General features: G+C 38.3%; 1 protein-coding gene across 4 annotated transcripts in view; it reads left to right on the forward strand.

Annotated features, from left to right (window-relative positions):
* The first annotated feature begins 645 nt into the window (after positions 1-645).
* LOC131693362 (proton-coupled zinc antiporter SLC30A1-like) overlaps positions 646-17,560 on the forward strand; it is a 61,449-nt gene continuing 44,534 nt past the window's right edge. The window contains exons 1-2 of one of the 4 annotated variants that reach the window (XM_058981113.1): positions 654-779; positions 1,605-1,648. The gene's annotated coding sequence lies outside the window, so the exon portion shown is untranslated. Of the gene's footprint in view, positions 1,649-17,560 lie in introns of all 4 variants that reach the window. The other 3 variants (XM_058981111.1, XM_058981112.1, XM_058981109.1) reach the window with 3 other exon arrangements.

The following is a 17,560-nucleotide window of genomic DNA, read 5'->3' on the forward strand; positions in this document are numbered from 1 at the left end:
GCTTGTAGCTTCACCGAACTGCAATCCACTCCGGAATGGTATATGACTTTTTTGCTGTTACTGACCTGTCAGATAGTGTAATCAATCAAGCAGGCTGACATAAATATACGTTGGAAAGTAGTTCCCATCTTAAATTAATTAATCCCTTTTGTGAATTGAGAGCAAACCTGAGGAGTTATGAGTAACTCTGTGTAAAACGAGTACCTTAGATCAAAGCTGTCTTGCTCCTCTGTTCTAGTGTCCTAAAAAAAGATTTTATCGTTTGGATTGTTTTCTGTGTAGATTAATTCTGTCACAAAGTTTGTGACGGATTCTGGTGAAATTTTATAACTAATTTAGTTATTTTCCTTTTTTTATTAATTAATTTTTCCTTTTTTATGTTGTACCGACATTTAATTTGGTTCTTTAATTTTCAATGTTACCGATTTGAATGTTTGGATCGATTTTCATACAAATTTTGTTCTAGCTTAAATGTCTGTTACCTGTGATAAAGCTAACACACTCAAATAAATGTCAACACCAGTATTTCTATTCATCTTGATTCACACGGCACCGATTAATATTTCTCATATTCTCATCCGATCCGACAGAGTGAGTCATTCAGAACAACAGCAATAACAATAAAAGAGCTCACTGTCGAGGATGAGAAATTACTACAATCCTGACAGTACTGTGTTCAACGTCGACCTTATCGAGTCGTCTTTTTATAATTTGTTGGTTCAACGCTGCACACGTCCTACCTGGTGCGATGACGGAGTGATTTTTCCTTCAGGATAAAGGTAGTTTTTCACATGTGATCTGGAAAAAGAAAATATCCCTAGGATATGGTTTTGTAATGTAGTGCTAATTTACATCTTATGAACATTACATTATGAATAAATAGAACATTCTTAAAGTGCACGGAGATTGGAAAAGATTGGATCTTAACACAAATAATTGTTTGTAGTGGGGTGTCAGAAGGAAGTTCCTGTATCAGAATTTGATCCATCCCAAGGACAAACGACGCAGTCGAAATATCGAGATGAGTGTTCGATAACAAGGGAACGATACTTTTTTTCTTGTACCTATCTATGGAGCTTGAAATGGCTGGAGCTGGGTGATGAGTAATTTGATTAATAATTGGTACCATGATGTAAAATGGAAATGATCACGAAAAAAATAGTTTTCATGCAGATGAAATGCCTTGGCGAATCACACTTTTTTCACTGATATTTTTGTGCCAGATTTTAGTAGAAAACTTCGCCTTGAAATCAGCTGGATTGGTGTAGCTAGCAACGATAACCGCAATATTGATCAGAGAAAAATCCCGGAAATTGTAGAAGAAACAAAGTGAGTGTGCTGTTAATGATTGTGTGCCTGGGGAATTTTGCTCGTGATATTAAGTTCCATTGAATAGTTCAAAATTACGTCAGATAGCATAGAAGTATATCTGGTAAGCGGAGTATGTAAAAATACGTACTGGAATTAGTCGTATCTGGCCATTTGTATAGTTTATCTAGTGTGCTACGTTAGAAGTCATTCAATCGTTTAAATCATTGCCTGTGGAGGACAAAGGCAGCGATTTTGTGTGTCTTTATTATAAATGTTTTCAACACGTCTTCCAGAGAAATTATTCACGGACCAAACATGTTCATCATTGTGTTTTAAGGTAAGCATTGTTTATAGTGCTTTGTTCATGTTTCTTGATGGCATCCGACGGGAAGGTCATTATGTCTATACATCCCCAAAAAAGTGGAGTATGCCATTCGGCAAGAGCGAGAGCGGACACAAAGAGTAAATTAGGGCGAATGGGTGTATAAACGTGTGTCGAATAGTGAGACGATACGCAACGACATGTTAGGGGAGCTGCGCGTAAGATGGACATCTTGAGGTTAAACAGTTAATTCGACTCATCCAATGACGCATTGCTCGCAAATTGTGCGTAAACCGTTTGAGATCATATTCCATCAAAATAGTAACTTACAAGCATAAAATTTCTTACAAAAATATATATAAAATGGATATGAAAAACAGGCACAAAATATGTAGTCATTCCAAAACTGGGATGGGAAAGCTGGACATCTGGCATTGATAAGATGGACATGTGGCATTTGTGAAGATGAACATTTGACAAGGGCAGAGCGCACGCCCAAGGGATTGCAATTTAACGACATTCTACTTTGCATTCGCATAGGAAATATCCATATCAACATTTGAATAGGGCTAATAAGATTTGTAAACAAACTTTTGTTTTGCTGATTTCTCCTAATTTGTTATCATTTCAACACAGAAAACATTTGAAATTGATTCTACCAAGGATAAAGATGTTGATTCATGTGTATTTTTCATGAAATTCAACTCGGTAGCGGAATAATGAGCGAAATAAGTTTGTTTACAAAAGTCTCATTAGCCCTTTTGAAGAATTACTATTGATATGTCAATTTTCCCCTACCATACTGTTAGACCACATTTAAACCATGTAACAATATTAGGAACGAATTTTTTTGTTTTTACAACAGTCAAGTACTGAATAACCAGTACGCTATAATGCTGAATCTAAATTGAGGTAAACCCCTGTATTTATGCATAGGTAACCTAACTCAAATTTAGTCATATTTTTTGTGCTTCGGATTCACTTCGTCAGTAGCTAACAGCGGACTGGGCCGCTAGCTAAACACTAGATCCAAAAAAAAATACACAACTTATGTAAACTGTAACTTATGTAGGGCAAACGACTGATCGCGACTGATGTCCCGGTTAGCACAGAAGTTTTTTTCTTATTAACGAGGACCAAATTGAACCGAAACTGTTTGCGGCTTACACGCTAATGTATAGTAGTTCGCATGGCAGGTTCTACTGAATACTATAAAACTGGACCAACAAGTCATAACATGGATTTATAGCAACCTGTGGAAAGTACATGAAACCATAAGGTAGGCATGGACGGTTTTAAATATTAGTTTTATTAAACTCTATAAAACTTCAATATAACCAAAATTGTTACTTGGGTTCTGTATCTATGTGAAGAGTGACAGGTTTTATGTTGGGATTAATCACTGCCTGTTGGTTTTGACTATTTTGACAGCGACTTTGGCCAAGATGGTAGAAGTTTTTTCTATGTAACGGTGCTGTTGTCAAATTTGAGCAGCAAAATAGAAAACAAGACGGAAAGAAAATCAAATATTTTATTTTTCTAAAGGATGATTTAATATATGTGAAATGTTCTAGTTATCATACAATGGATATACATTACCAGAACATTTAACACTTGTGGCAAACGCACAAAAACAACAATTGCATGCTAAATAATGCGATGCACTACTGAAACATTATTAGTAGACTATAAGATTAGAGCAAAAGTCAGCTATGTACTTTTAGATAATGTCAGAACACGATAAATTTGATGTAGCCAATCGAATAGAGTATCTCCTTCTGGGATTTCGTTTGGGAAGTATTGTGGTAACCGACTTTGAAAATATCCACATTTTCCTACAGTGCATCAAGGGACTGATAAAAACGGTTCTTCACTGTATTGTCCGCAGCGCGCAATTCCTAAGTTGTGTAAATGTTAGCTTACTGTTCAGATAACAGCACTCTCCTATCTGTTCTGTACATATATACACATACATGGGACTGAATGAACTAGTTGAAAATCACACGGCCAGTAAACCGAAGTTGCTCAGGTCATGAGCGTACAACTGGTAGGGATGAAATGGGGTTATTAGAAATATCCAGGGTACACGTGATTAACGATTTCAACCATTCGTGTAATCGGAGCTAAACAAAGTTTTCTTATTTTACTACTGTTGTTCATTGTGATGCACGAAACTTCAAAACATTGATATCCTCAGGTGAGCTTGAAAGAGGAACAATTTTCAATTCGTGTCCTAATGCGTTTAAAATCATCTTTTAGTTGTTTCCTTCAACATTGATTTGTTCAATGCAGCGCATTTATTCAATTATGTTCGGTTCACATTCAATTTTGATTGCAAGCTTTCCAGGCTTGCTCTGAGTAAGATTATCGAGCAAGCATTTTTGGTATCATAACATGTGATATTCATTGCGCAAATCTTCCTAAGTAACATTTGACGTTTTATAGCACGCTACAAGTGCAGTCTAAGTTTTATTAGTGGCTATAAAACTACCATATAACCTCAATTTTAACTAGGGTTAAGTTAGAATGGCAAATAAAGAATTTTTCTGCGCAATACGAAATTTTTGAAAATATATAATGCACTTTATTGAATAAAAAACTATAAGCAATGTCCTAGAAACTTGTCTATCACATAAATACGAGCATTTTGTTACCATAGCATCATATTCATTGTGTAAATTTTACGTTACAATGAAAAATAAATAATCATTCTGTGTAGTACGTAATTTTGTGAAGTGCATTGAATTAAAAGCTAGAAATAATGTTCTAGGAACATGTCTATTATATTACATAAATACGAATATTTTTGTATCATAACATGCAATATTTATTAATCACATTTCTAGTTACAATGGGAAATAAAAAAAAGTTCTTTAAGTTACGCAATTTGGTGAAGATATCGCAGGTCATTGAATGAAGCTATGAAATACGAAATATTTCCAAAAATTGCAGTTTTCTGTATTGTATTCATTTTTGTAAAGATATTGTAGTTCCTTCTATCGGAAATTATCAATAATGTGCTAGTAGTTGATTGCTCACATCAATAAAAAGAATTTAACATAATAAAACACATAGATCATCGCGCTAGATTCCGATATTTTCACACATATTTTCAATTTCCCGTTTTTGTAGTACTCGCTCCAACTTTTTTAGTCGTGGAAAGTTCAATTTAGGTAGGTTCCAAAATCATTTACGCGTAAATAAAAACCGTGTAAATTTCAAAATCCGCGTAAATGAAAATTTACGTAAAAATGTCAAAATCCGCATAAAAAATTACCGCTCAAAAAAACCGTGTAAAAAAACCTGAGTGTACCGTACCGACTTTTTTAGGCATGGTTGTTCGTATACGTAAAACTGGCATGGTTTGGAGGAGTGTTAATGATCCAATATCATTGATGAATACAACAAATATCAGTAGTCATTATTATGCACTTGCTCAACAGCGAACAAATTTTCATCGGAAAATACAGTTGCGTTATTCAGTCCAGAGTTGCGGTTCGCTTTTAATTTTTTAATTATTTTCTTTTTTATAGTTTTAAATTTATTTTATTCAATAAATAAAAGCTGAAACATTGCACAACAAAACTCAAAGCATTTGCAGGCATAATCCATGAAACATGGTTTCTTGCATGTTTCCAAAATCATTTTAAAAATCTTACTTACCTTACCTTGCCGTTCAGACTAGAGCCTTGTTGTCTCTTGCTGTATGCAGAAGCCGTCTCCACTCCGCACGGTTCATTGCTGCTTGTCGCCAGCCTCGCAGTCTTCGAAGGGACCGCAGGTCGTCCTCTATCTGGTCGATCCACCGTGCTCGCTGTGCGCAGCGTCTTCTTGTTCCTGTAGGGTCGCCCCCAAGAACCATCTTCACCGGGTCGTCGTCCGACATTGTTACGGCGTGTCCAGTCCACCGCGAACGTCCTATTTTTGCGGTATGCGCGATGGATGGTTCTTCTAGCAGCTGATGCAACTCATGGTTCATTCACCTGCCGCACGTTCCGTCTTCCATCTGCACACCACCATAGATGGTACGCAACACCTTTAGTTCGAAAACTCCAAGGGCGGTCCTCCACGAGCATAGTCCAGGTCTCGCGACCGCAGAGGACCACCGGTCTAATCAGCGTCTTGTAGATAATCAACTTTGTGCGACGGCGAATTCTGTTCGACCGCCTGATCGACTCCTGAATCCAAAGTAGGCACGATTTCCCGTCTCTGAATTTCTCTGCTGGTATCCTTGTCGGCGGTTACCAGTGAGCCCAAATACACGAATTTGTCGAGCATCTCGATTTCGTCACCGTCAATCGGAACTCGGGATGAGAGGTTCACATTGTCGTCTCTAGAACCTCTTTCTTTCATGTATTTTACCTTCGAAACGTTGATGGCAAGTCCAATCCTGCTGGCTTCAGCTTTCAGTCTGATGTACGTTTCCAACATCTCCTCAAAGTTCCTTGCCATTATGTCAATGTCGTCGGCGAAGCCAAAAAGCTGGACGGACTTCCGGAAGATCGTGCCACTCGTGTCTATCCCCGGTCTCCTTATTACATCTTCTAACGCAACGTTGAACAGCAGGCACGATAGACCATCACCTTGCCGTAACCCTCTGTGAGATTCAAAGAGACTCGAGAGTGTCCCTGATACTCGAACAACGCACATCACCCGATCCTTTGGTGATGCTTTGGTGATAATCGACGGCAGGAAATTTGGGAGAGGACCTTGTAGGCGGCGCTAAGTAGTGCAGCAATCCAATTTGTCACCCTTTTTGTAGATTGGGTAAACGACACCCTCCATCCACTCCTCCGGAAGAATCTCCTCCTTCTTCACCACCGTGGTTTAAAAGCTCGCTGGGTAGTTAATCTACACCGGCAGCTTTATTGTTTTTCAGCCTTGACTTGTTGGAGATCAGGGGGGGGGGGGCAGCCTATCGTCTTCTGCGCGTGCTCCAAGACCCGTTGCCATGCCGCCTTCGTCCTATGCTGCTTCACCGTTGAGGTGCTCGTCATAGTACTGCTTCCACCTCTCAATCACCTCACACTCGTTCGTAAGAAAGTTGCCGTCTAAGTCCCAGCACATATCGGCTTGCGGAACGTAGCCTTTGCGCGAACTGTTCAGCTTCTCGTATAACTTCCGTGTGTCGTTTAGGCGGTACAGTTGTTCCATCGCTTCGCGATCTCGTTTCTCCTGTTGGCGCTTGTTTCTCCGGAGGACCGAGGTTTGCCTGCCCCGTGCTTGTTTGTATCGCTCCACATTCTGTCTCGTTCCGTGCTGCAGCGTCCTCGCCCGTGCTGCATTCTTCTTCTCTATTAACTGCTTACATTCGTCATCGAACCAGGTGTTTCCTCGATTCGGAATCGCTGTACCTAGTGCCACTATAGCAGTACTTCCTACGGCAGAACGGATCTCGTTCCAGCGATCTTTAAGAGTTCTTCCATGGGAAGTGCTACTTCCAGTCGCTGTGCGTAGCCTTGGGCAACCACGGCGTCCCGAAGTTGCGACATGTTGGGCCTTTGCGTCCGACGAGTATTGTACACCGTCGAGAGTTTTGAGCGCATGCATACTGCAACTAACTAATGGTCAGAATCTACATTCGCACTGCGGTAGGTACGAACGTTGGTGATATCAGAGAAGAATTGCCCGTCGATTGGATCGTGATCGATTTGATTTTCGGTGCGTTGGTCAGGTGATCTCCACGTGGCTTTGTGGATATCTTTGCGGGGGAAGAAGGTACTTCGGACTTCCATTCCATTTCATATCACCGATGATGATTTTCACGTCCCGTTACGAACACCCGTCGTGCACCTCCTCCAGCTTCGCATAGAACGCTTCCTTCTCGTCGTCGGGTCTCACATCGTGTGGGCAGTGTACGCTGATGATGTAGTTGATGAAACGGCCTTTGATCCTCAACTTACACATCCTTGCGTTAATCGGAGTCCATCCAATCACGCGTTGACGCATCCTACTCAGCACTACAAAGCTAATTCCCAGTTCGTTGGTGGTGCCACAGCTCTGGTAGAAAGTAGCCGCCTGATGCCCGCTTTTCCATACCTTTTGTCCTGTCAGGCAAAGTTTCTGCAGTGCTACGACTTTAATGTACCGTGGTTGTAGTTCGTCATAGATTATCCTGTCGAAAGCTAGCACGGCAAAAGAAAATGATTCGGAAATAGCATTTATCACTAACTTGCACGGAATCAACATATTCCGATGCGGCTTCTCAATGAGTGGCACACCTACCCTGCACGTGCGTTCTGCTCTGTGTCTGACACCCGTCTGGCATTGAAAAAAGCTGTAGCACATATGAATGGCTGGCGTCCAAACCTACATCCACATCTAACTAACCTAACCTAGGCTAGTTAGATAAGAGGCTAACCCACATTTTTTTTTTCCGAAATCGACATTTTTACAATATTTTGATAGTAATCCAAGTGTACTGCCATTTAAGAATTTTGAAAATTATTTTCAGATTTTTTGTTATTAGCAATTAACGTTGACCATGGAGATAATCCCAGTACTAGCTCATCGCTGTTGTGCTATCTTATGACAAGCGCCATTTTGCACATTTCGAGAAAAACGATTTTTAAAGTTTGAGATTGAATATCTTGAATCTTATAAATGGAATAAACAATTCAAAGAAGACAATTGATGCTTTTATCTATTCTGTATTAATATCTCAAATATTTCGAAGATCGGTTGACTATGTTGTGAGTTTTTACTATGAATGTAAACAAAAGTCGCACTCACACGTGTCATAGGTGTGTATTGATGACAAAATTTGTATGGCGTGTCATATTCGTGCATGGAAAATTTTTCATAGAAAAAAATCATCAATTATTAACTTTTATTTAAATCTTTGGCTTAAGGTTGGACAGAGAATGCGCAAAATTCGCAAACGAAAAAAGCAGTTTTTTTCCACACCGTATGTCAGATCTTCATAAAAATCAATCAGCGTATGTAGAACGTTGTTACAGTACTGCTGATTGATTTTCATGAAGATCTGACATACATTGTGGAAAAAACTGCTTTTTTCGTTTGCGAATTTCACCCTTTCTCTGTCCAACCTTAATTTGGTCTATAAACAAACGGTGAGATGCATTTTGAAGGAAATGAGTCAGGGAATCTAGAAAAAATAATTAGTTTTGGTTACAGTGTTGCCAAATATGTTATATTTCCAGTTTAAAACTAAAATTGCATATTTCTCACAATTCGAGCATTTTTGATTTGAAAATGATTATGCCATTGTGTTTCTCAGATAGTTTTACATATAAAAACATCTTATACATCAAGATAATTTTAGCCAATTCTCAGACACAGTCATTTGAAGCAAAAAAATTAAAATTCCTCAGCACGTTTCTCGCTATATCACAGTAACCAAGCAGAATGTCAAAATTCTATAAACGCCACTTTGTAGAGATTTTTTAGACAAGTAATGTGGCATATCTAACTCAATTTACCCCAAAATGGCGTTTGTCATAAGATAGCACAACAGCGACGAGCTGACGTCCAAAAGAGGGTAACCCCACATTGAGTCTTATGGAAATTCAAGTTTTCTCGATCGTTTTCCGAGGTTTTAAGAAAAAGTAGTCAATCGATTCGCAATCAGTAAATTTTGTGTTGTAGCTCACATATCGGTGAACTCGATATAAAACTGTTTTTAATAGGATTGCATTGTGCGTTGACGTTTCGGCCCAAACAGTCGTTCCTGAAGGTAAGGACCGCTCACTTGCACTTACAATGTATGGCTAGTTTCTATCTAATATCAACGGTTTTTTGTGAAAAGGGCGATACTTACAAATGTAAATCGTATGGTATCGCCTTTTTCACAAAAAAGCGATGATATATATTTCTTGCACAAATGTATATTATTGAGCATATTTAATCGAAAATTTCATTGAAAGTTCATCGAACAATAAGGGATTAAGATAAAAACGGTACATTGTGGTCGGAATGTTAAAAACCTGTTTTAATCCACCTGGGGGTGCAATTGTGCCTTATTCATTTATTCAAACAATGATTTAATGCCTGATTATGTTCAAAATAACATTGTGGAAATGTCTATTACATTCTTATTACCTTTGATAAGCATATATATAAGTGCACGACTATCACAAACCTGATAAGCAACATGTCGACGCTGACACACTTGAAATAGACAAAAATGTAATATTTTATTAGCTTAATCAGCGTGAGTTCAATGTTGTGTTCATGTTAACATATTTTGAAATGCGGGGTGGTGGGGGTCCAACAACCAACTGCATTTTATACCTTCCATTGGAGATTAGGTTAGTTAAAATTGGTTCAGTCATCATCAAAGTGGCTTTAGTTTTGGAATATACCCGGTACCCAAGACTTCCGAAATTATCGATAGTGGACAATGTATTCCAATAATCTTTGATTCGCTATCAGTGATCTAGGCCTGCAAATCGAAGTAATTTGATGTGCATTTCAATAGATTTTTAACCTATGAGGTATTACGATTGTACCGGTTTACATGAGAAATTCCTGTGTGACCGCAATAACCAAACTGTAACTCCGGAGCCAGAAGTCCGAACCGAATGAAATTCAATAGCAGGCAATGGGAGTATTATACCTTTCATTTGAACTCAAGTTTGTAAAAATCGGTTATGAGTTTGCGGGAAAATATGTGTGACATTAGTTTAGGAACTTGGCGAGTTCCCCGGGGGCATCAAGAACCCTTATAGGTGGCCAGTGTGGTCAAAGCTACTTTGATTGGTCATTTATGGTCTAGAGCCGAAAATCCAAATTATGTTGAACGTATTTGAATACGTATAACATAATTTGGACATCATAGTGTTACCAGTTTATATGGGAAATTGCTGTGTGACCGTACTCTTCAACTCGTAACTCCGGAACTGGAGCATTATACCCTTCATTTGAAACTAAGTTTGTGCAAATCGGCTCAGCCGTCTCTGAGAAAATTGAGTGACTTTATTTGACACACACATACATACGCACACACAGATATTTTGCGATCTTGACGAACTGAATCGAATGGTATATGACACTCGGTCCTCCGGGCCTCGGTTGAAAAATCGATTTTTGGAGTGGTTGCATAGCCTTTCTTTATAAGAGAAAGGCAAAAACGTGGAATCAATTATTATCTTTCGTTATAGAGTTATGGTGTCTTAGGAATTCAAGTTTTGGTATCCCATCAACCCAAATCTCATTTCACTAAAATGCGAAAGGAAAAGGGAAATCACTACAGTCAGAAAAAATCAACCAAAGGTTCTAAGTATTGATGCTCCCATCATGATTACCTAAGAATAAAAGTACTTTATAGGAGAACAATCATTATAGTGAGGGAAAAATCAAATTTTGACAAGATAACTGGAAGAATGATGCTTTGAAAGAAAACTGATCTTAGAATAGTAGCCTGCCTAACAATTCTAGAATAGTAGCCTAACCTAACAATCAAAAATTTCGCAAGTCGATGACCCAATCCATATAAAAGCATTCCGTCTCGTTGGAAAGGCTGTCCATGCACGACAACCTTCGCTTCAATAAACAATCGATTACATTAGCTAACAATTCACAGCCCGTATCAAACGTGATCGTTTTTCTGTTCGTGTCAGTTTGGCACATCGGATACTGCTTTACCATTGCCAAGTTGCACGAGGAAACACAGTAGGTACACGTCATACCCGCATCGCAGACAGAGACACAAATACCAAATATATTTGTGTTTGATTAGTTAGAATCGCAGTAGGAGTTTCAGTTAACTTCAGCTTATCATGAATGTACGTACCTACGTCCCCTACGAGTAGCCTTAACAACCACACTGTTGATCGGCTGCCGCACCGAGTTTATCGTTTGTTTGTGAGCCCCTCCACTCGGTAGTCAGACAACACGAGCGGAATATTAGTGGGGTACGTTTTGTTTTATTATTTATGACAAATTGCTCGCGAGATATTATCGGATTCTACCACGTGAAGCAAGTGGCGCTTGTGGTTCGGTTTCCATGACCGATTGTTATCTCGATAGTCAAACGATTCTTGCAACTGGACTGAGGTTGGTTTTGGATAGTGGAAGCATATTGGGACCCAACTTTGTTGAGGGATACGACAAAAACTAAAGGCTTTACGATACTTCATATTTATTTCCGTACTCAAATATCGGGTCAATTGTAAAATATTCTAGTCTAGTCTACATATTACAAAAGTTTCACGAGCAATGTGCCAAGCGTATAGATTCTATAAAATAATTTAAACCTATTTTGAATTTCAACGATTCTTTACTAATACTTAAATCAAACAGATGATAAATGCTGTTGAAGAGCTAACAACCAACATGCAGTGGATTATTCTGGTCGTACTTTTTGAATATAATAATTGTCTTCCGAACATATATTTAAAATATCAAAACAAACAACTTTTCTAACGAAAATGTTTTTCTGGAACGCTAAAATCCTTTCATGAAAAGATAGAGAAGATTTAATTTTAATTTTTCATTGAACCGGGGACTTGGCGGTGAACTCCACACTACAATTTTTTATGCTTGGAGATTTGTAGCTTGGACACCTTGGATTCTGGTGGTTCTTAGAATCTAGTAGCAACACGGCGCATGCTTCAGGTGGTGGATAGAAGCAAAGGGATACCTTTTACTGTCAATTCAACTGGATCCAGACCGATGCAGTATCCTATGGTTGTTGGTTCATTACATATAATCGAAATTAAATATTCAATTTTCTCAATGTTTTAAAACTTAAGTGAATTAGCCAAAGTATTGGGATTATACCAATTCAAACCCAAATCTAAAGTAAACATCATTCAATTGCACAATGTATTAAATTTAAGTGCGCTTTCCAAAGTATTGGGATCATATCATATCATAATTCAAATGTTCAAAATCTGCCTAGTAATCTTGAAGAACCACCTACGCGAACCAAACCATTTCGATTGTTTTTCTATTCTTTTAGTCGGCATGTTATTTTTCCTTTATTACTATATCCTAAGTTAGATTCATACTAACACTCACTAACACAATCAATTGTGTATTCTTTCATATACACTCACAATTTCTCATCTAACACGTACAAACGCCCCTATCCTTCGCGATAACATTAACCTGGTCACAAACGCGAACACGCAATTGCAATCATCCACACATTCCCGCGATCTCGCCAGCATTAGAACACCCCGGTAATTAAATAAACGTTTTAGCATTTATAAATTGATAAACGCGGTCTCAAGCATCAACCCACCGCTCGCGCGTTCATGAATCGGTCACGTCCGGTATTCCCTGTCGTCGTTCTTAGCAGCGCACACCAAAAATTAAGTACCATATTCACAGGCCGCGCGATCATTCTAGAACACACAAATATGATATTGACCACACGGTCGGCGTGTAAAAACACGCGAAATAGCATTCGCGCTAGGACCCGTGACAAACACGTTACCATACGGATGACTGACAGATTGACATACAAGATGACGACACTACGATCGAATAACCTTTCAAATACTCCCCCGCCCACCCATCTTCCTTTCCAATGGAGTGCATGTAGTCCGCATGGACCTGCTCAGCTATTACCCAAACTATCCACCTGACCCGTACGAGGATTGACTTAACTGTTCCACCTGGTTTCGATGAAAAACAAAGTTTTAAAAATAAGGCTTAGTTTTGTCCGAGATAATTTACCAAAAACTTAAAACCTGTAAGATTGCATAATGCATACCCATGTCACTAAAGGTTCAGCTCCACAAAAGTAGCTTTATGTCGCACTCTGCGACGTGAACTGATTTATGATTCGTTACATCTGAATCACGATATGGTTTTTCATAGTTGTGAAATTAATAACACTCATATATTTGTTCGTGAACTATTTCACAAAATTCAGATTTCCGGTCATGGAGCAATTACCGCGTCGCGAACTGGGTCCAGATTCATAGTACAATGCTCACGATTCATTATTAGGAGCCGGTATTTCAAAAATAGGCATCCCTTTGCGCTATTAGTGTTATATTGGTGTGCTCCGATGTTGAAGAAACATTCAGCCTTTTATGTTTATTTTTTTTAATTCGATTCCAGATGTAATTGACCTCTTTTTTCGCGTCAGAAAAATTTATTCAGAAAAGCCTCTAACCCTATGCGAGGGGTTAGAAATTGAATCCAGTTGGGCTGCGTACAAGGTAACCGAATTTCCAACTGCGTTACGCAGAGTTTTTTTTTCCCAAAACCGTGAATTAAGTGCCACGAATTCTGGAACAATCACGTTTTTGCGTTACGAAAACAGGACCATAAACAAAAATTGTGTGTTTTATAATTAGGCTCAGCTTCCCTTCAGTAACGCCTGCGTAACGCTTTTATTTGTGGAGATATTTGTTTTTGTTTTGTGCACTTCAGTGAACTTTCCGCCATGCCATCAACAAATCGATATCCGTGCTCGTGAAATAGTTCACAAAATCATAACATTTTGAAGAATACGTCAACTAATTCACAAATCATGCCCGCGAAATAGTTCACAAAATCATGCAATGTTATTCATTTATTTGTTAACTGGTGCATGGTTCCTAGTATAATAGTCAAGACTGCCCATTCGTGCTCTGGATTACAAAATCATGAAATATTATTCATGGATTTTTGAACTGGTTTATTCCTTGTACATGATTCGTGTGCTTGTGATATTTCGAAGATATCCTTAATCATTTTCAATGTCATGGAACTCTGCATAGGGTCATGAAATTTTCACGTGAAATATTTCACAAAATGCGGAAAATTCATAGAACCATTTTTGTTCAATACATTTTTTTCCTGAAATATCTTACAGTTGGCTGTTGAAGCTGCAAAACTTTAGTTTAGCCAGGAGATATCATGTTTTATGACCGGATCAAACTGATGTTAAAACCGGACTGTCTGGTGTCTCACTGATTTAGTTGATTACCCATCGGACTTCGGATTTTTGGCCTAAAATGAAGCTGTCGAATTGCACAAAAAGTTTTTTGTGTGGCAAGCGCTCTGTAGATGTGTCAAAATAAGCCAGTTTTTTAACCCTATGGCACTCGCGCCGTTGTATTTTGTGCAACACCTTCAGAAACTCTGGCGAAACCTTCTTTCAGCACCAGCGGCTGCTCATTCGGGGAGCCATTCGCGCGTGTGCCGGAGGAATCTGGAACTGTCTACCGATAAATTTCCATTGATGAATACCTCCGAAAGTGACTTCTTGAGGTCTTATGAAGGCCTCACTTGTACTGCTTTTGTTTTTCTAAACAGTGGTAAACATTTTAACACTCCAGAACTTCACCTTGTCATGGTATTTGCCATGGTAGTAGGTATTTGCCATCCATCTTCTTCTGGGCCGCCGATGGGTCAAAAGGCGCCTTGTCGTTGTGTTTATTATATTTATTACGCATAATAAACGTGTCGTTTGCAATTTGTCATTTAACCCCATTATGGAAACGTGTCTGATAGGGGAAGTGGAGATTCCAAGTTGTCATTAACATTTCGCAGAACTTCACATGCTTTTTGTGCGCTTGCTTTGGAAATGATCATTGAAGTGTTAAGTGTTATGAAGCAATACTCCCGATTGCCGGCTGTTCGGAGTTCAAATTACTCGTTTCGAATTATCGGATATTGATCGCGAGCGACTTTCTTACATATTGCTAAGATCATATTGTCTATAGATGAATACCTCTTATATATTCCACGCGTCTTTATCCTTTTATGTAACGCCCCGCGGAAGAATAATTATTAAAATGCCGAATGGCATTTATATTTCTACTGGAGCTTGCACACCTGAAAACTTTGATCTAAAATGAAAAGACGAAGCGCATGAGTACTTAGCTAAATCACAATATCTAACAGGATATATCCTGATTCATTTCCCAATCCTATCCTGCGACACTTGTGGATGATGCAGAGAATTCCTCGGTCATAATAGTCACAGTAGTTGAACTAACATTCCTTCCCATCCCAAAATTGACCTACATGAGCGTGGCCATCTACGTTATCGTTTCACGTTGATGATATGATGTACTACTCCCAAGTATCATACAATAGATTCAATATGCAATTTCAACAGGCTAAATAATCACAGGAAACTCACGGGCGGTCAAGGAAACTAAGCTAAGCTAAGCTTTTTGTGAGACAAGTAAGTTCATACGAGATGTCAGTCTCGTGGTGACTGATATCAGCCTTTGAGATAACCGCAGGAATTTCCAGATATTTTTGAGTCATGTTGCACGTTTCCTGCGATTATCATCTCTTGGCGCTACATATTGGAGCATAGAATGTGTGCAAAATGCACACGAACCACCAAACGCTGGTAATCATAAACGATTCGACTGATTAGCGTCAAATCAGACAACCAGCGATATGGGACTATCTCAGCTCACATTGATGATTACTTCATTGCCCAAGTTCTCATTTCTGATGGAGACGATAGGATCGTTGTTAGTCATTTACTGCTTGATTCCTTAGGCTTACGGTGTGTCCAAAACCGCTATGAAAATATTCCGTCTAGGAAATTACAAGAGGAATTGAAGATTTGAGTCGATATGTGGGGTCCAGATGGTGAAGTAATTTTTCCGGCGCACAGAGGAGTATTTGACCGAAAAGCTGGCTGAAATTCACTACTACTACTGTATCTACTAAAATTTGGCAACACCGTCAACTGTCAAAAATAGTGGTTTTATATTCTGCTTGGCTGGTTTGAAATCGCGCGCGGAAACAAAATTTTCTAAACATCAGTGATTTGAATTGTTCCGACTCAAATTGCCTATATATTTAATAATCCAAGGTCAGGGTAATATTTTAGTGTAGATGAATCCATTTACTCTTAAAAATATCAGTTTTATAAAACTTTAATATAATAGAAGAAAAAATCCGCGAATGATACCACGTCAAAATTGATAAAGTTTATGTCTTCAATCCATCCCAGTACACTGATTAAGTTCAACCCAAATACTACTAGATCGGGAGAATAAAACTTGCGCCTAATTCCGCCATTTTGAATTCGAGTTATTTGAATTATTAAATATTTTTGACATTTTACGTCGTTTTACTACAATGTCCAGGTGAAGCTCAACTTTAAAAAGGATATTTCTTTTGTACAATTCTAGGCAATTTTTTGGGTTAGTTAGCTGCGAAAAAAACGGCTATTTTATTAAACAAGAGCGCTTTAAAGTGCGTAGGCACCAGCTGAGTCATTTCTAGACTCAGTTGAAGCAAAATATGTGGTTCAATTTTGCACGAAAACAAATCGATTCATAACTGGAAATAGAGAATGGCTTCAGAAAACTATTTTATTTGTATGTTGGGAGATTTTATAGCACGCTGGGTGTCCTGTTAAAATTTTGGAGAAGGAAGCAAATGTAGCGAAAGAAAAAATACATATTTAAAAATTATTACTAAATCATTGATTTCATGTATAATATAATAATTTCTGCTGCAAACAAATATTAAAATAATTTCAGCCAGGTTTTTCAATCAAATACACCTATGTGCGGCGTGAGTGATGGACATTCAGTACGGATAAAGGCAGACGGAAAACACACGAATAAAAAACAATTAATTTTCTCGATTGGTTCATTATATGTTAGGGTGCCGATAGAATTTATCATCTTGAATTTTCTAAACAAGCAGTGTGCAGAAGCAGTAGATCCTTCAAAAAAGTCGCCATGCAAAGATTGAACTCAATCAAAAATAATAAAGGAGTGCAACAAAACTGTCAAAATTCGAAAATGTTCAACCGTGAATAGAATACACCGAAGGGATTACACTTTTTGAGTTATCGGTATTTTAAGACAAACAATCATGAACCAAACATTTTAAGACAAACAATCATGAACCAAAGTATTTTAAGACAAACAATCATGAACCAAAAAATCAAGAGTTTTTTCTTCTTTCAAGCTTCTAATGCGCTCCATTTGAGAAGGTTATAGGTGTTCCATCCCGATCAGAAAAACAATGAAAAGATTTCAA

This window comes from Topomyia yanbarensis, chromosome 3, assembly GCF_030247195.1.
Source record: "Topomyia yanbarensis strain Yona2022 chromosome 3, ASM3024719v1, whole genome shotgun sequence".
Classification (NCBI taxonomy): domain Eukaryota; kingdom Metazoa; phylum Arthropoda; class Insecta; order Diptera; family Culicidae; genus Topomyia; species Topomyia yanbarensis.